Consider the following 24657-nt stretch of genomic DNA (forward strand, 5'->3'; position numbering starts at 1 on the left):
ACACATTCCACACACAACACACCACACATACTACATTCCACACACATTCCACACACCACATTCCACACACATTCCACAAACCACATTGCACACACATTCCACACATTCCACACGCCACATTCCACACACATTCCACACACCACATTCCACACACATCCCACACACATTCCACACACATTCCACATTCCACACACCACATTCCACACACATTCCACACACAACATTCCACACACATTCCACACACCACACACTACATTCCACACACATTCCACATTCCACACACCATATCCCACACACATTCCACACACCACATTCCACACATTCCACATGCCACATTCCACACACCACATTCCACACACCACATTCCACACACATTCCACACACCACATCCCACACACATTCCACACAGCATATTCCACACACCACATTCCACACACCACATTCCACACACCACATTCCACACACATTCCACACACCACATTCCACACACCACATTCTACACACATTCAACACACCACATTCCACACACATTCCACACACAATCCACACACATTCCACACACATTCCACACACCACATTTCACACACATTCCAGACACATTCAACACACCACATTCCACACACATTCCACATTCCACACCACATCACACCACACCACACCACATTCCACATACCACATTCCACATTCCACACACATTCTGGAGTTCTGGACTTTTTGGTTCCGTCCAGAGGTGTCAGGGATAACACCCGAAGACCCCGGAGTTCTACCTGTCTCGGTGCACAAATAAGCAGAAACACGGGCTTCTCGATGGTGGCGTCAAAGACCAAAGGTTTATTACTGCAGGGACACAGAAGTCACAGAAACTACACACGGGCAGTGTCTAGGAGCCTGTTCGATTTGTACAACGAGGGTTGCTCCTTATATATTGAATATTGGGCTTCAGGCAAAATTCTTTACATGTTAGCACGTTCCAAAACCGTTGTATCTTAAACAATAAATATTTGGCGTTGCACAGGAATCGTCAGCAATATCTGATGCCAAAACATTACGAACGAGGGGTTCCCACTATTCCATCATAATCCCATGTCAACTTTTCATTCAGGACCCGGACCGCCTCATTGTAAATTTCGTTACCTCCCCCTAATAAAGGCCCAGAAGGAAAGGAGCAGAGCCAGGTGCAGAAGATAGAAAAGTAGGATAAGAGATGTTTGTGGGTCGTAAATGGGCAAGGCTACCATATTCGGCCGCCTAATCATGATCAGGCCAACGAACACGAGAACCAGTATAGCAGGACTGGCCTCAGGCAGTGGAGGCAACTTCTGTCGAGTCATGCAGCCATGGCGTGTTCTGTTCTAAGGTGCACGTGTCGCTAGCAAGGTGAATCTCCGGCTAAAGCCTACGTGTCCTTAGGTGCTAGAGGTCACTGCGTGTCCATTGTCTACGTGAGGGCAAGAAACACAAAATGGCTTCCGTGATCTAAGATGGATGCCATGGGTAGATCAGAAATGTGTTCATAACAGGAGTGCTCTTGCTCGTAGCATAGCGAAAACACCAGGATATGCTAAATGGATCATTTGCGGTTCACTGATACCAAAATTATGTATTTACGACAATGTTGAAAACACGGGTTCAAATTGTCACGGAACCTCAGACCCTCCTTTTGCCCTTACGTAGGCAATTACTCTATGTCCGAGTCTATCTCTATGCTCATCAGGTCAGTGACATGTTGTTGCATCATCATTCTTTCTCGCGCCTTTTCTCCGAACGCAGGTGGTTTTCTGAAACATGTTGCAGCACAAAGACTACACAAAGCAGGACCACACCGGATAATCAGGCAGCATGAGAACAGAAATACTAGGATGGCACCAATGACCATCAGAACCTTCCATCCCCACGCTGATACCAGAGTCCAAAACCACTCCATGAAGGACCAGTTTCCCTTGTCTACGTGTATAGAGTCGGAAATCTTGTGTAGCTTAGAGATCGCTTCATAGACTGTTGGAGCATTATTGGGAATAAAAACACAGCAGCTTGATTGGATCATTCTGCATACCCCACCTCGATCGGCAAGTATTACGTCTAGAACCATACGGTTCTGCAACGTCATGAGACGATCTGCCTGAAGCTCAGCTGTCAAGTTACTAAGGGCACCAGCAGTTTCTGTAATAGTGGATTCAACTACCCGTGTTAGCTGACGTAGATTTCTACTATTGGCCATAGGCCCCCAAAACGGAAGGAAACCTTTGAAGAAGTCTCCAGCTTCCTGACCAGCGGTATCTTCCTTGCTGAAGACACCTCTTGCTACTCTGGTCTTGTGATAATCTGAAGAAGCAGTGTATGTCGGAGGCAACAATCGAGCAATATAACATGAACCTGAGAAGTCAGCAGGCAGCCATGTATACGCTCTGTCTTGACAGATGAAGTAAGTACCCCTAGCAGTAAGGAAGGCAGGGGAAGAGTTAGACGGAAATACGTAAGTCTCAACGTACTCACTCCTCCCTAGCTGAGCTCTCGGATTTCTCCCATTTCCTTGCAAACAGACCTGACCTCGGTGAGGCACGACCCAGACTGGAGTGGAGCTTTTACGCTTGCTTTCTCCCAAACTAAGGCGATACTCTGTAGAGTTCCAGCTCAAATATACCCGTAATTCATCTCTAGGGTAAGATGGAGTATTATTGACGTCTTTAATCATGTCAATAATTCCCTGGACTAAAGCTTTGTTGGCTGAGCTGTATTTAGTGGAACGTGGTGGACGCGGAGGATAGGTCTCAAGGGCATAGGCAAAGATGGTCTGAAAGGCATGAAATGATCCATTATAGCTAAAAGGCAAGACTAGATAGGGAATGCCTTTATCCATAGTGTGGGGTATCAAGCCACACACCCAGCAGTCTGTAGTATTAACTACCAGTTGGTGTTGATGCAAGAGCTGTACAAATGTATTGTTAATAAATTCTGAGCGTCGAGTTTGTTCGTGTTCAGGAAACGAGTGAAAAGAATGCATAGAAGAAACAGTAGAAGTAGCAGGATCAAGGGGAGGTACTGTAGTTACCGGCATAAAAATCAAATGCGCACCAAAGACGATTCCACCCACCAACGTTATCAAAACAATTAAAAACGTAACTGCACATTGCATTAGAAAGCATTTGCTGTGAAGTATTCTGTACAGTCTATTTCTGCGAACATAAATTACATTCTGTCGTTGCAGCTCAGGAAGCTCCATCTTCTACAATCCGCTCGCGACCACTGATGATGTGTACGTAGATGAAAATGCCTCTATCAGCCCCGGGAGTTCCCAGAACTAACAGAAAGATCGACCTTGTGTCTGACCCCCGCAGATTCAACTAGGCACACAGCCACGACCCTACGGCTACCCAGACGGCAAGGCAATTTTTAAAACAACAAAACAATAGCAAACTTCCTGGCTGGAGGCAATGTATCAAAAAAAATTCAAATGTGAAAATAGGCAGTTTCCTGCTTTATTTGTCCATATTGCGAGATCGTAAATTGTATCTCAGTTTTGCAGGAGCTGTCTGATCTGGAAACAATGTATTTTCAGCCGACGTTGCAATGTTCACGTTCGCAGATGGCAAATGTTCTTTTGATGCAGATGGCAAATGTTCAGGGTTCAAAAGAGCAGTTTCAGGAGGAGAGCCAGAGTTTGATGTATCAGTGATCAGCTCTGCATCGCTAAAAGGGATGAAACTGGGTATTTGTTCTGCTTCAGAGGCACCGATTCCTTTCTTCACCCAGTTGTCGTAAGGAAGTGGCAGGGGCACACGTTTGACGTGTGTCGTGTGTATCCAATTCTTCCGTCCGGCCACACGAATAGCAGTTCTCGTCGTCAATAACACCTGGAAGGGGCCAACGAATCTGGGCTGAAGATTTTTCGTTCTTGCAAAATTTCTAATGACGACTTCATCCCCAGGTTTCAGCTGATGACCTGGACTCTCCGGTGGCTTTGGCAATGCATCGAAAACCTGTTGGTGAATAAGGCTCAATTTAGCAGTCAAGTCGAAAAGGTAATCAATCAACATTGGATATTCCAGCTGTCTAAATTCTTTTGGCCTAGGCACCCCCCAAACATTGGCGGGACGACCAAAAACTATTTCGTATGGACTAAGCCCTACTCTAGAATGTACAGTTGCTCTCGTTGATAACAAAGCCAAGGGTAGTGCATCTGGCCAGGACAAACCTGTGGATGCCTGTATTTTAGCGAGTTTCAGCTTGAGGGTGCCATTGTAACCCTCAACTAAACCAGCAGACTGGGGATGGTTCGCACTGTGGAACTTTTGTTTAATCCCTAAACCGGCACACACACTCTGCATAACTTTCCCTACGAACTCACTTCCGTTATCTGACCATATAATCCGTGGCATGCCATATCTAGGGAAGTATTCCTTGAGAAGAATTTTGGCAGTGGACAAAGCAGTATTGTCCTTCAGTGGATATGCTTCGATCCATCTGGAGAAGGCACAAACTACCACTAGGACGTACTTTAGATTGTTGCAACGATCCATGTGAATGAAGTCTAACTGAATCACTTCAAAGGGGCAAGAAGGAGGAGCGAAGTGACCTGCAGGTGTGGGGATTCCCTTGCCAGGATTATGCATCAGGCATACCATACAATTTCTCACCACTCTCTCTGCACACTTACTAATCCCATCATTCTTCCAGACTGAAGCCAACGTCTTACAAATCCCTTTAGAACTGATATGCGCTGCTCCATGTGCCATCGTTACTACTGCAAGCACATACGCATCAGGCAACATCCAACGCTGTTGTTCCGACAAGTCAATCCAACACCCACTCGAGTCCAATTTACCCGTGCTCTCTTTCCATGCAAGTTTTTCCTCCTCAGTCGCCTCTTTCTGAATTTCTTTCACGCTTTCCACTGTGTCCTCACACATTCCAGACTCAGAAATCCATCTTGCAGACGTTGCAACATACATTCTACTCATCATATTTCTAGCTGTCTGTTTAGCAGTCTCATCAGCAAAAGCATTCCCACGACCAACGTCATCCGTGATTGCTTTATGAGCGCTGCACTTCATAATCGCAACTTCAGTCGGCAAGGTTAGAGATTCCAACAAGTCATTAACTAGCTGACCATGTTGAATCTTAGTCCCATGGGACGTAATGAAACCTCTCTCTTTCCACAAACGGCCAAAACTATGGGCCACGCCGAACGCGTACTGACTATCTGTGAACACATTCACTCTCTTTCCCTTAGTTAAACACACGCTCTCGTTAGCGCAATTAATTCCGCAGCTTGGGCAGAATTCTGACTCACTCTTGCAGTCTCCACAATCGTACTCAAAGTCGTTACTGCATAGGCAGCAGTTACATCACCATTCTCCAATTTAAAACAAGACCCATCAACATACAACGTGCCATCCGGATCTGACAACGGAGTGTCTTTAAGATCAATTCGTCCTTTTGTCTCTTCCTCGGTTCTAAAGCAACAGTCATGTGGTTCGGAATCACTCGACTCTTGACTAGTCGGCAACAATGTTGCTGGATTCAATACATTGCATCTTTTGATCTGAATATGACTCGCTAGCAGTGTCAGCTCATAGCCAGATAATCTAGCACTGGTAAGGTGTTGCGTCTTAGTTCGGTTCATGAGTGTGTCCACAGCATGAGGAACCATAACCACTAGCATGTTGTTCATGACCAAACCAGCAGATTGTCGAATGGAAGCCGCAGCTGCCGCTGTAGCTCTCAAACAACTAGGCAACGCTCTAGCTACCGGATCTAATATTGATGAAAAATACGCACAAGGGCGTTGTTTATCACCAAATTTCTGTGTCAGAACACTCAACGCGCAACCTTCTCTCTCGTGAACATAGAGCGTAAATGGCTTACTGTAGTCAGGAGTACCCAACACAGGAGCTGAACACAGTGCATTTCGTAACTCAGAAAAACTCTCCTGACATTCAGCAGACCATGGCACTGGACTCGGAACATTTTTCCCAGTCAAAGCTACCAACGGTTTTGCCAAAAGAGAAAAATTTGGGATCCACTGCCTACAGTATGAGGTAATACCTAAAAAGGCACGTACTTCTCTCTGTGTGCTAGGAACATTCATCTGTGTAATTGCTTTTATTCTCTCTGGGGTCAACTTCCTTCCCTCCTTTGACAAGAGATGACCTAGGTAGGTCACTTCTTGGCAACAATATTGCAGTTTCGAAGGTGACACCCTGTGATTCAAATTAGACAAATGATGCAATAACGAAATTGTAGCTGTTTTGCAAGTTTCCTTGTCATCGGCAGCTACTAGAAGATCATCTACATACTGCACTAAAGCAGAACCAGGAGGAAGTACAAAGGAATCTAACTGACTTTTTAATGCCTGACTGTAAATGGACGGACTCTCACAATACCCTTGTGGAGCACGTTTAAACCTGAAGCTTCGACCTCCTAAAGAGAAGCCGAAAATATCCCTGCTTTCCTCGGCTATCGGAATGCTGAAAAAGGCATTCTTCAAGTCGATAACTGAAAACCATGTGGCTGTAGCAGGAATCAACGTTAACAATGCAGTTATGTCTGGAACTACCGGGAACTGTGGAATCACAATCTTGTTAACCTCCCTAAGATCTATGACAAACCTATATACTGGAGGTTTTGAAGGATCTGTACGTTTCAGAATTGGCAAGACAGGACTGTTACAGACATTCCCTCTAGTTTCTTCTACTACACCTTTCTCGATCAAATCTTGCACAATTAATAAAAGTGCGCGTTCACCTTCACTAGAGATTCTGTATTGTGGAATTCGTGGAAATTTTACATTCGCTTTCAAAGTAACTACATATGGTGGGATTTCTAAAAGACCTACATCATTAGGACCAGTCGCCCAAAGAGTATCAGGGAGAGAACGCAGCTCTGGTGGGAGCGCATCCATCGACAAGTACATTGGAGAGGTGATTCTTTTACCCAACGTAAGCTGTACTCCTTCCGGAGAGCAGTACAATGTCGCATATAGGCGTTTTAACAAGTCTAAACCAAGCAGATTTTCATTACAACCTGTCGTCAAAATCAAGGGAGCTTTCAATTGACGGGGTCCAACAGAAATAGACAAAGGACCAGATACGGGGTTGTAAACAGGGGCGCCTGAAAAACCTACTGAAACATTTGTTAAGCCAGACAAAGGTGCGCCAGGGAGTTTCCCATGTATGATAGAACTTTTTGCTGCACCAGTATCCAACAGAAACGGTTCGACTACACCTGATGCTGCTACTGCGACATAAGGCCCACTCTGATCTACTGGAACTGATACTACTCCCTCTCTTTGTCCTTGGCTGTCCTAGTACTCTTTTTGCTGAAACCCTTCATCAGTTTCACAATAGTCTTCAACATGATACTGCTGAGATCTATTTTGCTGGGCAGACTGACTATTTCGCTGATCAAAATGGTTAGAAGGGCGATCGTTCGTTTGTGGAGGCATAGCACCTCGTCCTCGACCCCTAGAATTTTGCATATAACCACCACGACCTCTCTGAGCTGCCGCAGCATTATTCTGCGCTAAGACTGGACACTCACTCTTATAATGGCCTTCCTTCTTACAGTATGCACACTGGTTCCACTGGTATTGCGGTCTCTGAGAACCATAATCTGTCCTTTGATATGAACCTTGCTGCGTATTAGTCTGATTCGTGCGAGGCGGATATGCTTGCTGTAAAAGAACTTTAGTTTTTAAATCTTTTGTCTTCTTCTCTGATTTTTCCTTCTCCTCTTTATCCCTATTTTCATAGTACTGGGCAGTCGCAAGTATTTGCGCAGTCGTAGAGACAGCCCACGCACTCTCGGAATCTTTCAATTTATTACTAAGTTCGGGCAACAAATTGTGTACAAATTTATCGACGAATAGTCTCTGTCCTCCTTCTGTGCTCATATCCTGACCACTATGATCCACAAAAGTCTCTTCGAACCTTGTGAAAAAGTCGGAAACACTTTCGTCCTTCTTTTGCCTGCATGCGGACAACTTGTCCCAGTTAACGCGCAATGCCGGCATCAGAGTCTTCATTAATTCAATTATTCTACCGGGTAAATTAGCAATTAGAGGTTCGGGTTTGGAACCACCTATTTGCTGACCACCCGCTGCAATTATAGCTGCCCAATCACCACCTAGGGCAACTGGATGATTCTCTTTACGAATTTTAGCCCAAATTGGTTGCGGAACTACATTCCCAAATAACATGTCAATGTCCGCTAGATTCATCACACAAGCCTCAACTGTCTGTGCTAACTCCTTGTAATATCCGGCTGGATTTTTACGCGGATCAGGCAAGGCCTGCTTTACTGCTAATACTTCAGCTCGCTTCCACGGAATGTGTATCCACACTCTCTGGAATTGGGCCGGAGCGGCAACAATACCATTCGGTACATCAGCTTGCACAGCTTCGCGCCAAATTGGAGGAACCTCCCTCATTGGATATTGGCGATTCTGCTTCGTACTACGTTTTTCTAACTCCCTCGGTGAACGAAGGGATGGGTCATTCCTATAACTTAAAATCAGTTCCATCGCTTCTTTTATATTTTGACCAACTATCATACCTGCAGCAAACTCTTTCTGAACATTAATTAATTCTTCTAGATTTGATTCAGAGTCATCCTCTTCCAATTCCTTACGTAAAAGGAAGCACATTTCATCGAACACATATCGTTGTGTCGGTTCTTTCCATTGCATAAATGTATCTAATACATCTCTAGTACTATATCTTCCACTTTTTAAAATCCATCTAAGAGCTGTGGAATCTAATATTCCTCGTTCTTCAGTACTGGGAAGCTGACTACGTCTCTGCACAAAATCAGAGGTAGGAGTCTTAATCAGAGTTTTATTGTTAGACGGGGACCTGGAGGGTCGGCCGAGCACAGTGATCGCACAGACAGGTAACTTCCCCCCCACAGATGGACACCACACAAAGATCAGGGTAACACCTTTTATGGGCCCTTCTGGTAGTAGAGTGGTACGATACAAGGCGATCAGGACACGATGATCCTCTCAATTCTAGTCTCTAGTAAGGGAAGGGGGTAGCGGGACAGTCTCGGTACCTACGGGTACGGAGGTGTAACGGTGATAGCTCACAATCCTCGAGCTCGGTGTTCGGATGGGTCAGACCGCGGCAGCGCCGGCAGGTCCCGAGGAGGTCGTAGGTGGTAACGGGCCGCGGCAGCGCCAGCAGGTCCCAACGAGGATGAAGGTTACAACGGGCCGCGGCAGCGCCAGCAGGTCCCACGAGAATGCAGGTTGCAACGGGCCGCGGCAGCGCCAGCAGGTCCCACGAGGATGGAAGTTACTACGGGCCGCGGCAGCGCCAGCAGGTCCCAACGAGGATGGAGGTTGCAGAGGGCCGCGGCAGCGCCAGCCGGTCCCACGAGGATGAAGGTTGCAGAGGGCCGCGGCAGCGCCAGCAGGCAGGACAATAGTTCACAAGGCAGGGCTGTGGCAGCGCCAGCAGTCCGTCAAGGATGAGTTCGTCGCGGTGTCTCTCGACTCCAGGATACAACTCCCTTCCTGTCCTGGGGCGGCCTCAGTTATAGGTCTGGCGCCCTTTGATGTCCGGACCCTCGCTCTTGGAGGTCGGGAGGTCTGGGATGAGGGAGTCCAGACACCCAGCAGGGGGGTGGAGCCAGCGCCCGAGGAGGCTGGAGGTGCTCGGCACCTGGCGGGGGAGAGCCATCAACACTTCTTACTCCCATTGACCTGCCAAGTGGTCCGTTCACCTCCTGGGTGGAGGGTGGTGCCGGGATGTCGGGGCCTGGCCAGGCCCAGGGTTGGGGTCGGGCTGAGGCCGCGCGGCCGCGTGGTGCCGTGTCCAAGATGGCGGCTGGGCCGGGCAATGGTGCTGACGGCGGCCCGGGCCCTGTCCTGCGGGGAGGGAGCGAGCCCTTCATGTGGCCTGTCCAACATGCGTCCCCCCCAGCTGAAGGCGGGGAGAGTCACCCATCTTCTTGGGGACTTTCCTCGTCGAGGCGGAAAAAGCGGGACAGGCCATCCGCGTGGGCGTGGTCTTGGCCAGGGCGATGCTCCACAGTGAAGTCCATTCCCTGCAGGGAGATGGACCATCGCAATAGTTCGGGGTTCTCCCCCCGCATCTGCATGAGCCATTGCAGGGGCCGATGATCTGTCTGTACCCGGAAATGGGTTCCGAAGAGGTAGGGCCGGAGCTTCTTGAGGGCCCATACCACTGCGAAGGCCTCTCGCTCAATGGTGCTCCAGCGCTGTTCTCGGGGCAGTAGGCGTCTGCTGATGAAGGCCACGGGTTGGTCCACTCCTTCGGGGTTCAATTGGGAGAGGACGGCCCCAATACCATGGTCGGAGGCATCGGTCTGCACGATGAACTCGCGGCTGTAGTCGGGGGCCTGGAGCACCGGAGCGGTGCACATGGCGGCCTTCAGCGTCTCGAAGGCCGCGTGACAGTCGGGAGTCCAGTTGACTCGTTTTGGGTTGTTCCTAGACGTGAGTTCCGTGAGGGGCCCCACAATGCTGCCATAGTCCCTCACAAACCGCCGGTAGTATCCGGTGAGCCCCAGGAAGGCTCGGACCTCTGTTTGTGTTTCGGGGGGTTGCCAGGACTGGATGGCAGCTACCTTGAGTTGGAGGGGGGCCACCAGACCGCTCCCCACTTGGTGTCCGAGGTAGGTCACGGACCCCTGGCCGATTTGGCACTTGCTGGCCTTTATGGTGAGGCCGGCCTGTTGGAGGGCCTGCAGGACCGCTCTGAGGTGGTGGAGGTGGTCTGCCCAGTGGCGGCTGTATACCGCGATGTCGTCCAGGTAGGCGGCGCTGAATTCTTCGAGGCCCGCCAATACCTGGTTCACCAGTCTTTGAAAGGTTGCTGGAGCGTTCTTCATGCCGAAGGGCATCACTCTGAAATGGTAGTGCCCGTCCGGGGTGGAGAACGCGGAACGTTCTTGGGCCCTGGGGGTGAGGCCGATCTGCCAGTAGCCCGCTGTCAGGTCAAAGATGCTTAGGTAGCGGGCTGCCCCCATGCGGTCGACTAGTTCATCTGCTCGGGGGATAGGGTGAGCGTCGGTTCGGGTGACCGCGTTCAGCCCCCGATAGTCGATGCAGAATCGGAGCTCCGGCGTGGTGCCCGGTGCCGCGGCCTTGGGGACCAGGACGACCGGGCTGGCCCAGGGACTGTCCGAAGGCTCGATGACCCCGAGGGCGAGCATCTTGGAGACTTCTTCTTGGATGCATGTACGTACCCGATCCGGTACTCGGTACGCCCGGTGTCGGACAGGAGGACTGTCCCCCGTGTCCACGTCGTGCAGGCACCAGGAGGTGACTCCGGGTGCGAGGGAGAACAGGTTTGCGAACGGCAGCAGGTGGGCCCGGCAATCTTGACGTTGCTCTGGGGTCAGGACCTCGGAGAGTCGGACCCCGTCCACCGAGCCATCTCTTTCCCGAGTCCTCAGTAGGTCAGGGAGGGGCTCGGAGTCTCCTTCTGTGCCACTGTCGGTCGCCATCAGCAGGCTGAGCTCTGAGCGCATGAAGTGGGGTTTGAGCCTGTTGGCGTGGAGGACCCAGAGGGGGTTCCGGGGGGACTCCAGGTCGATGAGATAGGTGACGGGACTCCTGCGCTCGATCACCTTGAAGGGCCCCGTCCATTTGTCTTGCAAGGCACACGGTTCGATGGGGGACATCACCCATACCTGCTGACCCGGTTCAAACTCGATGGAGGAGGCATGTTGGTCGTACCCCTTCTTCATGTCCTCTTGACTGGCCTCCAGATTGGCTTTAGCGATCTCCCTGAATTTCCGGGTCTGATTTCGGAGGGTCAGGAGGTATTTGTAGACGTCCGGAGGGGTCTTTAGGGGGGCCATTTCCCATTCCTCCTTCACTAGGCTGAGAGGCCCGCGAACGGGGTGTCCGTACAGGAGTTCGAAGGGGCTGAAGCCGAGGGACTTCTGGGGGACTTCTCGGTAGGCGAAGAGGAGGCACGGTAGTAGCACGTCCCACTGGCGGCGTAGGGGTTCTTCCAGCCCCATGATCATTCCCTTGAGGGTGCGGTTGAACCGCTCGACCAGTCCGTTCCCCTGGGGGTGATAGGGGGTGGTGAAGCGGTAAGTGACTCCGCACTGCTGCCAGAGGGATTTCATATACCTTGAAATAAAGTTCGTACCCCTGTCGCTGACGACTTCCCGGGGGAAGCCCACTCGAGAGAAGATCCCCATCAAGGCTCGACCCACTACTGGGGCTGTTATAGTACGAAGGGGGACCGCCTCAGGATAGCGGGTGGCGTGGTCCACCAGGACCAGGATGAAGCGATGCCCCTGTGCTGTTCGGGGGTCCAGGGGCCCCACAATGTCTATTCCCACCCTTTCGAACGGGGTGGTCACCACGGGGAATGGTTGTAGGGGTGCCTTGAGTTTGCGGCCGCTCTTCCCGCTGGCCTGGCAGGTCGGGCAGGACCGGCAATGGTTGGAGACGTCATTTCTCATTTTGGGCCAAAAAAAGTGAGTCACCAGGCGGTGGTAGGTCTTGTCTTGGCCCAGGTGCCCGGCCAGGGGGACATCATGGGCTAGGTTCAACAGGAAGTCTCGGAAGTGGAGGGGCACCACCAGCACTCGTCCGGCCCCCAGTTCTGCGATTTTCTGCTCGCTGTACAAGAGATCATTGTCCCAATAAACCCAGTGGGCCCCGGTGGTGTCTCCTTGGCTCTGGGCGAGCGCTTGCTGTCGCAATCCCTCGAGGGAGGGGCAGGTCTTTTGCTCCTGCCGGAATTGTTCCTGGGTGGGCCCCCCTTCTTGACGCCACTGAGCCAGGTCGGGAAGCTCGGGGGGCTGTGTGGACCCCTCTGTGGTGGGGTCCGGGTGGTCGGTCTGGAGGAAGTCTTCTTCTGGAGTGATCGAGGGCGGAGGTGCTGCCCATTCTGGTTCTTCTGGTCTAGGGATGGTGCGGGTGGCCATGGACCGGGTGGTTACGCACGCCTAGTCCGGGAGACCCAACATCCCCAGATGCTCTCTTCTTTCCACAGCGGCCCACGGGGAGCTCTCGAGATCGTTCCCCAGGAGGCAGTCCACGGGGGCATCGTCGCGGACAGTTACTTTCAGCATGCCGGACACTCCTCCCCATTCGAAGGGGACGCAGGCCATCCGACACAGGCTCTCCGAGTTATCTGCCGATCGGACGGGGCAAAGTACGTTTGGTAGGATTTGTTCTGGGGTCACCAGGTGACAACGGACGGCCGTCACACTGGCCCCGGTGTCACGCAGGGCCTCGGCCTTGCGCCCATTGATGCTCACCCATTGGCTGTACTTCCGAGTGTTGGCGGGCAGGGGAGTCCGCGGGACCATGTCTCTTCCTCCCAGGCATGCCAGGGTCATGGCGGCGGGTTCCCACTCGAACTGCTCCGACTCATAGGTCTCCGTGTCTTCGGAGACTTGTTCTTCTCCCAGGGCGGCGGCCGCCATCTGGCGGGGCCCGGGGACCTGGTTCTTCGGGCAGGTCGGGTCACTGGCATAGTGGCCGACTCGCTGGCATCGATGACACGTCACGTTAGCTCGGAACCCCGGGCGCATCGGGGGGTTTCCCCGGCCTGCTGGGGCCGGGGTGGCGTTAGTGGGCGCGGCCGGGACGGCGTCTCGGCCCCGGCCCGGGCCTCCCCCTCCTCCTCGGGGACGATGATGACCTTGGTTGGTTCTGTTCTGCTCATTCGGCCCACTCCGGGCCACTCGGGTGCTCTCCCACCGGTCAGCCTCGGTGGCGAGCTGCCGGGGTTCAGTCAATTTACTGTCGAGGAGGTGCTGCCTGAGCTCGACGAAGCAGTTGTTGGAGAGGTGCTCCCACACAATGAGATTGAAGAGTTGTTCGTAAGTGGTTACGTTGTTACCCTTGATCCACCCCTCGAAGGCTCGGCTGAAATAGTTCACGTATTCCAACCACGTCGTACCTGGGATCCGGGTGCAGTTGCGGAACCTCTGGCGATACATTTCGGGTGTAAGCCCATATCGACTGAGGAGGGCGGCCTTCATGTGGTCATAGGACGTCATTTGATGGTCCGGAAGCTGCAGCAGGGCATCACGACCCTCGTTGACGAATCTCCCCCATAGACCGGCTCCCCAGTCACTTCGAGCGACCCGGTGGGCGGTCATGGCAATCTCATAGGCCTTGAACCACTGCTGTATGTCGTCGTTCCGGTGATATTCTCGGACCACATCCTTGGGGATGTGGACCTTCTGCTCGGTAGGGCCCGGGGAGTGCGGTTGCTCAGGCACCCCTAGGTTTTTGTTCAGTTTGCGTATTTCTATCTCCGCTAGTTTGCACTCGTGCTCGTATGCCAGTCTTTTTTCTTCGAGGTCTCTCTGTCTCTGCTTTTCCTCCCGCTCTTCTCTGAGCCGTAAGTGTTCTAAGTTTATCTTTTGTTCCGCCAGTTTCAATTCTCCGTCTCATCTGAGTCGTGCCAAGTCTAACTCGTGTAATCTATTTTTTTCCCGCTCTTGGATCTCTTCACGGGAAGGGCCTGTTCTCCGTTCTTCCGTCCGGGTGGTGTTGACTTCCGGGGCTGCGGGGTCCCGGGGGGTTGCGGTATTTGTCTCTGTCCATGCCTCTAGGGCGTTTTTGAAGTCTTCTTTTGTGCTTAGCCCGGTGGTAGCAATGCCTAAGTCCATGCAAAATTGTTTGAGCTCTCGGTGGTTGTATTCTTCCAGCTTTTCCATCTGAAACTTCTCCGCCGATCCGCTCTCTTTGGTCGTCATTGTGGTTTTAGTCGTAGGGTGAGTTACTGTCTGTACGGTACGCGTTGGTTCGGATCGCGCCGCTAGCCACCAATGTTAGACGGGGACCTGGAGGGTCGGCCGAGCACAGTGATCGCACAGACAGGTAACTTCCCCCCCACAGATGGACACCACACAAAGATCAGGGTAACACCTTTTATGGGCCCTTCTGGTAGTAGAGTGGTACGATACAAGGCGATCAGGACACGATGATCCTCTCAATTCTAGTCTCTAGTAAGGGAAGGGGGTAGCGGGACAGTCTCGGTACCCACGGGTACGGAGGTGTAACGGTGATAGCTCACAATCCTCGAGCTCGGTGTTCGGATGGGTCAGACCGCGGCAGCGCCGGCAGGTCCCGAGGAGGTCGTAGGTGGTAACGGGCCGCGGCAGCGCCAGCAGGTCCCAACGAGGATGAAGGTTACAACGGGCCGCGGCAGCGCCAGCAGGTCCCACGAGAATGCAGGTTGCAACGGGCCGCGGCAGCGCCAGCAGGTCCCACGAGGATGGAAGTTACTACGGGCCGCGGCAGCGCCAGCAGGTCCCAACGAGGATGGAGGTTGCAGAGGGCCGCGGCAGCGCCAGCCCGTCCCACGAGGATGAAGGTTGCAGAGGGCCGCGGCAGCGCCAGCAGGCAGGACAATAGTTCACAAGGCAGGGCTGTGGCAGCGCCAGCAGTCCGTCAAGGATGAGTTCGTCGCGGTGTCTCTCGACTCCAGGATACAACTCCCTTCCTGTCCTGGGGCGGCCTCAGTTATAGGTCTGGCGCCCTTTGATGTCCGGACCCTCGCTCTTGGAGGTCGGGAGGTCTGGGATGAGGGAGTCCAGACACCCAGCAGGGGGGTGGAGCCAGCGCCCGAGGAGGCTGGGGGTGCTCGGCACCTGGCGGGGGAGAGCCATCAACACTTCTTACTCCCATTGACCTGCCAAGTGGTCCGTTCACCTCCTGGGTGGAGGGTGGTGCCGGGATGTCGGGGCCTGGCCAGGCCCAGGGTTGGGGTCGGGCTGAGGCCGCGCGGCCGCGTGGTGCCGTGTCCAAGATGGCGGCTGGGCCGGGCAATGGTGCTGACGGCGGCCCGGGCCCTGTCCTGCGGGGAGGGAGCGAGCCCTTCATGTGGCCTGTCCAACATTTATAGAAGGGAGATAGAATATTAGAGACAGAATCAGTGATTCTCCGACGAACAGAAAGCGGAGTCATAACACTAGCAGAAGCAGAGAATAAAGTAGCAGTTGGGACAGATAGAACAGGATCAGTAGGAGTAGCGGGCAAAGTAGCCTGTGAACTAGCAGGTGTAAGCGATACAGGTATAGGTAAAGAAGCCGGCAACCCTGGAAGAGGGGGTGCCGAAGGAACATTAATATTGACCACAGGAGGTACAGGAGCTTGATTCAGGGGAGCAGGAGCACCAGGTTGTCCAGCAACCGGTAATTGAACATTCGGTAAAGGTGGAGCCGTAGCACCCTGTGCATACGGTGGGGGTGACTGTAACAAGTAAGACAACAGAGGATCGTTTTCAGGGTCCTCTACTATCTTAGCTGAACTTGATGGCAAGGCAGGATAGCACTTGTCTATCGCTAAATTACGCTCTCTGTTGGCCACCTCCATTGCTTTCTCAGACTCGTTGAGTTGCAGCTGCTTAGCAGACTGTTCTAAAGTCAACTCTTGCTCTTTCTGTTCTTTCTTCAACTTTTTAATTTCTCTCTGTTTAGATTCTTTTCGCCAATAACGAAGAGAATCAAACATTGCCGGCCGGGCTTTCTTCTTGAACAATTTCGTTTCTAAATTATCAAGAACTTGGGGTTCAAAACTACCATGCAGTGGCCAACTAAGGACACCGTCTTTCTGCGTATATCGGACCCATACCTCATTATAAGATATAGGACCCACTCCAAACTTACAATACAGATCATAAAGAGGAGTCCCAATCGGAGGAACCAGACATGAGTCCTCCAACCGGGAATCACTGTTGCAACCAAGACACGACAACATACAATTTTTCCGACTTACCATTTTATAACCCGGAACACAGAACAAACAAAAACACGAACAAAGGTGCGCACTCGAACCAAGAACTTAGGCCTACCAAAGCGAACAAATGTATCGATACCCAAACTAAACCAAATGATTATCGTAACTAGAACAACCAGTGATAATCTTACGAAACCAAACCAAACCAGGAACTAAAAAAGGATTTTATCCTAACAGGAACAACCCTTACGACGTAACCAACTAGCAACCACTTAATACTTAACTGAGGCACTGAAGACGTCACCAAGGAGAAACCCGTCTCGTCTCGCCGTACTAAGGACTGCACCTCGGGTCCAAAACAGGGCGACGGTCAAGGCAACGGACCACTGCAGCCGTCTGAACGGGAACCCTCGTGGAAGAGAACATCGGGCCACTTTTGCGATATGCCGGGATCGATGAAGTGGGGCGCCTCCCTCAGGAATCTTCACACGAAGCTTCTCGAACTCTTCAGGCTTTTGGACCGGTACCGAATGACGTCGCCCCACGTTGGGCGCCAATTGGAGTTCTGGACTTTTTGGTTCCGTCCAGAGGTGTCAGGGATAACACCCGAAGACCCCGGAGTTCTACCTGTCTCGGTGCACAAATAAACAGAAACACGGGCTTCTCGATGGTGGCGTCAAAGACCAAAGGTTTATTACTGCAGGGACACAGAAGTCACAGAAACTACACACGGGCAGTGTCTAGGAGCCTGTTCGATTTGTACAACGAGGGTTGCTCCTTATATATTGAATATTGGGCTTCAGGCAAAATTCTTTACATGTTAGCACGTTCCAAAACCTTTGTATCTTAAACAATAAATATTTGGCGTTGCACAGGAATCGTCAGCAATATCTGATGCCAAAACATTACGAACGAGGGGTTCCCACTATTCCATCATAATCCCATGTCAACTTTTCATTCAGGACCCGGACCGCCTCATTGTAAATTTTGTTACCTCCCCCTAATAAAGGCCCAGAAGGAAAGGAGCAGAGCCAGGTGCAGAAGATAGAAAAGTAGGATAAGAGATGTTTGTGGGTCGTAAATGGGCAAGGCTACCAGATTCGGCCGCCTAATCATGATCAGGCCAACGAACACGAGAACCAGTATAGCAGGACTGGCCTCAGGCAGTGGAGGCAACTTCTGTCGAGTCATGCAGCCATGGCGTGTTCTGTTCTAAGGTGCACGTGTCGCTAGCAAGGTGAATCTCCGGCTAAAGCCTACGTGTCCTTAGGTGCTAGAGGTCACTGCGTGTCCATTGTCTACGTGAGGGCAAGAAACACAAAATGGCTTCCGTGATCTAAGATGGATGCCATGGGTAGATCAGAAATGTGTTCATAACAGGAGTGCTCTTGCTCGTAGCATAGCGAAAACACCAGGATATGCTAAATGGATCATTTGCGGTTCACTGATACCAAAATTATGTATTTACGACAATGTTGAAAACACGGGTTCAAATTGTCACGGAACCTCAATTCCACACACCACATTCCACACACCACATTCCACACACATTCCACGTACATTCCACACACATTCCACACACCACATTATACATTCCACACACATTCCACACACCACATTCCACACACATTCCACACACCACACACATTCCACACACCACATTCCACACACCACGTTCCACACACATTCCACACACATTCCACATTCCACACACACACTCCACATTCCACATACATTCCACACACATTCCACACACATTCCACACACATTCCACACACACACTCCACATTCCACACACATTCCACACACCACATTCCACACACACACCACACACACCACATTCCACACACACCACATTACACACACCACATTCCACACACCACATTCCACCCACATTCCACACACCACATTCCACATTCCACACACATTCCACACACCACATTCCACACATATTCCACACACATTCCACATACCACATTCCACACACCACATTCCACACACACCACATTACACACACCACATTACACACACCACAATCCACCCACATTCCACACACCACATTCCACATTCCACACACATTCCACACACCACATTCCACACACATTCCACAAACCACATTCCACACACATTCCACACACCACATTCCACACACCACATTCCACACACATTCCACACACCACATACCACACACATTCCACACACCACATTCCACACACATTCCACACACATTCCACATTCCACACACACGCACTCCACATTCCACACACACACTCCACATTCCACACACTCCACATTCCACATACATTGCACACACATTCCACACACATTCCACACACATTCCACACACATTCCACACACACACTCCACATTCCACATTCTACACACATTCCACACACCACATTCCACACACCACAGTCCACACACACTCCACGCACATTCCACACACATTCCACACACCACACACATTCCACACACATTCCACACACACCACATTCCACACACCACATTCCATACACATTCCACACACCACATTCCACACACATTCCACACACATTCCACACACATTCCACACACCACATTCCTCACACATTCCTCACACATTCCACACACCACACACAACACACACCACATTCCACACACACAACCACACACACCACATTCCACACACACCACATTATACACACCACTTCCACACAGCACATTCGACCCACATTCCACACACAACATTCCACATTCCAAACACATTCCACACACCACATTCCACACACATTCCACACACCACATTCCACACACACCACATTCCACACACATTCCACACACATTCCACATACCACATTCCACACACATTCCACACACCACATTCCACACACATTCCACACACATTCCACACACATTTCACACACACATTCCACACACCACATTCCACACTCCACACACATTCCACAGAACACCACATTTGACCCACATTCCACACACGACATTCCACATTCCACACACATTCCACACACATTCCACACACACCACATTCCACACACATTCCACACACATTCCACACACATTCCACACACACCACATTCCACACACATTCCACACACCACATTCCACACACACTCCACACACCACATTCCACACACATTCCACACACACATTCCACACATGTTGGACAGGCCACATGAAGGGCTCGCTCCCTCCCCGCAGGACAGGGCCCGGGCCACCGTCAACACCATTGCCCGGCCCAGCCGCCATCTTGGACACGGCACCACGCGGCCGTGCGGCCTCAGCCCGACCCCAACCCTGGGCCTGGCCAGGCCCCGACATCCCGGCACCACCCTCCACCCAGGAGGTGAACGGCCCACTTGGCAGGTCAATGGGAGTACGAAGTGTCGATGGCTCTCCCCCGCCAGGTGCCGAGCACCCCCAGCCTCCTCGGGCGCTGGCTCCACCCCCCTGCTGGGTGTCTGGACTCCCTCATCCCAGACCTCCCGACCTCCAAGAGCGAGGGTCCGGACATCAAAGGGCGCCAGACCTATAACTGAGGCAGCCCCAGGACAGGAAAGGAGTTGTATCCTGGAGTCGAGAGACACCGCGACGAACTCATCCTTGACGGACTGCTGGCGCTGCCACAGCCCTGCCTTGTGAACTATTGTCCTGCCTGCTGGCGCTGCCGCGGCCCTCTGCAACCTTCATCCTCGTTGGGACCTGCTGGCGCTGCCGCGGCCCGTTGTAACCTTCATCCTCGTGGGACCTGCTGGCGCTGCCGCGGCCCGTTGCAACCTGCATTCTCGTGGGACCTGCTGGCGCTGCCGCGGCCCGTTGTAACCTTCATCCTCGTTGGGACCTGCTGGCGCTGCCGCGGCCCGTTGCAACCTGCATTCTCGTGGGACCTGCTGGCGCTGCCGCGGCCCGTTGGAACCTTCATCCTCGTTGGGACCTGCTGGCGCTGCCGCGGCCCGTTGCCACCTACGACCTCTTCGGGACCTGCCGGCGCTGCCGCGGTCTGACCCCTCCGAACACCGAGCTCGAGGATTGTGAGCCATCACCGTTACACCCCCGTACCCGTGGGTACCCAGACTGTCCCGCTACCCCCTTCCCCTACTAGAGACTAGAATTGAGAGGATCATCGTGTCCTGATTGCCTTGTATCGTACCACTCTACTCCCAGAAGTGCCTATAAAAGGTGTTACCCTGAACTTTGTGTGGTGTCCATCTGTGGGGGGGAAGTTACCTGTCTGTGCGATCACTGTGCTCGGCCGACCCTCCAGGTCCCCGTCTAACATTGGTGGCTAGCAGCGCGATCCGAACCAACGCGTACCGTACAGACAGTAACTCACCCTACGACTAAAACCACAATGACGACCAAAGAGAGCGGATCGGCGGAGAAGTTCCAGATGGAAAAGCTGGAAGAATACAACCACCGAGAGCTCAAACAATTTTGCATGGACTTAGGCATTGCTACCACCGGGCTAAGCACAAAAGAAGACTTCAAAAACGCCCTAGAGGCCTGGACAGAGACAAATACCGCAGCCCCGGAAGTCAACACCACCCGGACGGAGGAACGGAGAACAGGCCCCTCCCATGAAGAGATCCAAGAGCGGGAAAAAAATAGATTACACGAGTTAGACTTGGCCCGACTCAGATTAGACGGAGAATTGAAACTGGCGGAACAAAAAATAAACTTAGAACACTTACGGCTCAGAGAAGAGCGAGAGGAAAAACAGAGACAGAGAGACCTCGAAGAAAAAAGACTGGCATACGAGCACGAGTGCAAACTAGCGGAGATAGAAATGCGCAAACTGAACAAAAACCTAGGGGTACCCGAGCAACCGCACTCCCCGGGTCCTACCGAGCAGAAGGTCCACATCCCCAAGGATGTGGTCCGAGAATATCACCGGAACGACGACATACAGCAGTGGTTCAAGGCCTATGAGATTGCCATGACCGCCCACCGGGTCGCTCGAAGTGACTGGGGAGCCGGTCTATGGGGGAGATTCGTCAACGAGGGTCGTGATGCCCTGCTGCAGCTTCCGGACCATCAAATGACGTCCTATGACCACATGAAGGCCGCCCTCCTCAGTCGATATGGACTTACACCCGAAATGTACCGCCAGAGGTTCCGCAACTGCACCAGGATCCCAGGTACGACGTGGTTGGAATACGTGAACTATTTCAGCCGAGCCTTCGAGGGGTGGATCAAGGGTAACAACGTAACCACTTACGAACAACTCTTCAATCTCATTGTGTGGGAGCACCTCTCCAACAACTGCTTTGTCGAGCTCAGGCAGCACCTCCTCGACAGTAAATTGACTGAACCCCGGCAGCTCGCCACCGAGGCTGACCGGTGGGAGAGCACCCGAGTGGCCCGGAGTGGGCCGAATGAGCAGAACAGAACCAACCAAGGTCACCATCGTCCCCGAGGAGGAGGAGGAGGCCCGGGCCGGGGCAGAGACGCCGCCCCGGCCGCACCCACTAACGCCACCCCGGCCCCAGCAGGCCGGGGAAACCCCCCGATGCGCCCGGGGTTCCGAGCTAACGTGACGTGTCATCGATGCCAGCGAGTCGGCCACTATGCCAGTGACCCGACCTGCCCGAAGAACCAGGCCCCCGGGCCCCGCCAGATGGCGGCCGCCGCCCTGGGAGAAGAACAAGTCTCCGAAGACACGGAGACCTATGAGTCGGAGCAGTTCGAGTGGGAACCCGCCGCCATGACCCTGGCATGCCTAGGAGGAAGAGACATGGTCCCGCGGACTCCCCTGCCCGCCAACACTCGGAAGTACAGCCAATGGGTGAGCATCAATGGGCGCAAGGCCGAGGCCCTGCGTGACACCGGGGCCAGTGTGACGGCCGTCCGCTGTCACCTGGTGACCCCAGAACAAATCCTACCAAACGTACTTTGCCCCGTCCGATCGGCAGATAACTCGGAGAGCCTGTGTCGGATGGCCTGCGTCCCCTTCGAATGGGGAGGAGTGTCCGGCATGCTGAAAGTAACTGTCCGTGACGATGCCCCCGTAGACTGCCTCCTGGGGAACGATCTCGAGAGCTCCCCGTGGGCCGCTGTGGAAAGAAGAGAGCATCTGGGGATGTTGGGTCTCCCGGACTGGGCGTGCGTAACCACCCGGTCCATGGCCACCCGCACCATCCCTAGACCAGAAGAACCAGAATGGGCAGCACCTCCGCCCTCGATCACTCCAGAAGAAGACTTCCTCCAGACCGACCACCCGGACCCCACCCCAGAGGGGTCCACACAGCCCCCCGAGCTTCCTGACCTGGCTCAGTGGCGTCAAGAAGGGGGGCCCACCCAGGAACAATTCCGGCAGAAGCAAAAGACCTGCCCCTCCCTCGAGGGATTGCGACAGCAAGCGCTCGCCCAGAGCCAAGGAGACACCACCGGGGCCCACTGGGTTTATTGGGACAATGATCTCTTGTACAGCGAACAGAAAATCGCAGAACTGGGGGCCGGGCGAGTGCTGGTGGTGCCCCTCCACTTCAGAGACTTCCTGTTGAACCTAGCCCATGATGTCCCCCTGGCCGGGCACCTGGGCCAAGACAAGACCTACCACCGCCTGGTGACTCACTTTTTTTGGCCCAAAATGAGAAATGACGTATCCAACCATTGCCGGTCCTGCCCGACCTGCCAGGCCAGTGGGAAGAGCGGCCGCAAACTCAAGGCACCCCTACAACCATTCCCCGTGGTGACCACCCCGTTCGAAAGGGTGGGAATAGACATTGTGGGGCCCCTGGACCCCCGAACAGCACAGGGACATCGCTTCATCCTGGTCCTGGTGGATCACGCTACCCGCTATCCTGAGGCGGTCCCCCTTCGTACGATAACAGCCCCAGTAGTGGGTCGAGCCTTGATGGGGATCTTCTCTCGAGTGGGCTTCCCCCGGGAAGTCGTCAGCGACAGGGGTACGAACTTTATCTCAAAATACATGAAGTCCCTCTGGCAACAGTGTGGGGTCACCTACCGATTCACGACCCCCTATCACCCTCAAGGGAACGGACTGGTTGAGCGGTTCAACCGCACGCTCAAAGGGATGATTGGGGGGTTGGAAGAGCCCCTCCGTCGCCAGTGGGATGTGCTACTACCGTGCCTTCTCTTTGCCTACCGAGAAGTCCCCCAGAAGTCCCTCGCCTTCAGCCCTTTCGAACTCTTGTATGGACACCCGGTGCGAGGCCCGCTCAGCCTAGTCAAAGAAGGCTGGGAAATGCCCCCTCTAAAGAACCCTCCAGATGTTTTCAAGTACCTCCTAACCCTCCGCAACCAGACCAGAAGGTTCAGAGAGATGGCAAAAGCAAACCTGGAGGCCAGTCAGGAGGACATGAAAAGGTGGTACGATCAAAATGCATCCTCCATCGAATTTGAACCCGGCCAACAAGTGTGGGTAATGTCTCCCACCGAACCATGCGCCCTGCAAGACAAATGGACGGGGCCCTTCAAAGTAATCGAGCGCAAGAGCCCTGTCACCTATCTCATCGATATGGAATCTTCACGAAACCCTCTCCGGGTCCTCCACGCTAATAGACTGAAACCCCACTTTGTACGCTCCGAACTCAGTCTCCTGATGGCAACCGACAATGGAACCGAGGAGGACTCCGAACCCCTTCCTGACCTCCTACGGTCACGGGAGAAGGACGGCTCCGTGGACGGGGTCCGACTCTCGGAGGCCCTCACCCTGGAACAGCGCCAAGACTGCCGAATCCTCCTGCTCCAGTTCTCCACCCTGTTCTCCCTCACCCCAGGGGTCACCCCCTGGTGCTTACACGACGTGGACACTGGAGACAGTCCCCCTATCCGCCATCGGGCCTACCGCGTACCAGATCGGGTACGGGCCTGCATCCAAGAGGAGGTGGCCAAGATGCTCACACTCGGGATCATCGAGCCCTCAGACAGCCCCTGGGCCAGCCCCGTGGTACTGGTCCCCAAAGCGGCCGCCCCCGGCGCCACGCCGGAGCTCCGGTTCTGCGTCGACT

The sequence above is a fragment of the Lissotriton helveticus genome, chromosome 3_1 (genome assembly GCF_964261635.1).
Source record: "Lissotriton helveticus chromosome 3_1, aLisHel1.1, whole genome shotgun sequence".
NCBI lineage: Eukaryota > Metazoa > Chordata > Amphibia > Caudata > Salamandridae > Lissotriton > Lissotriton helveticus.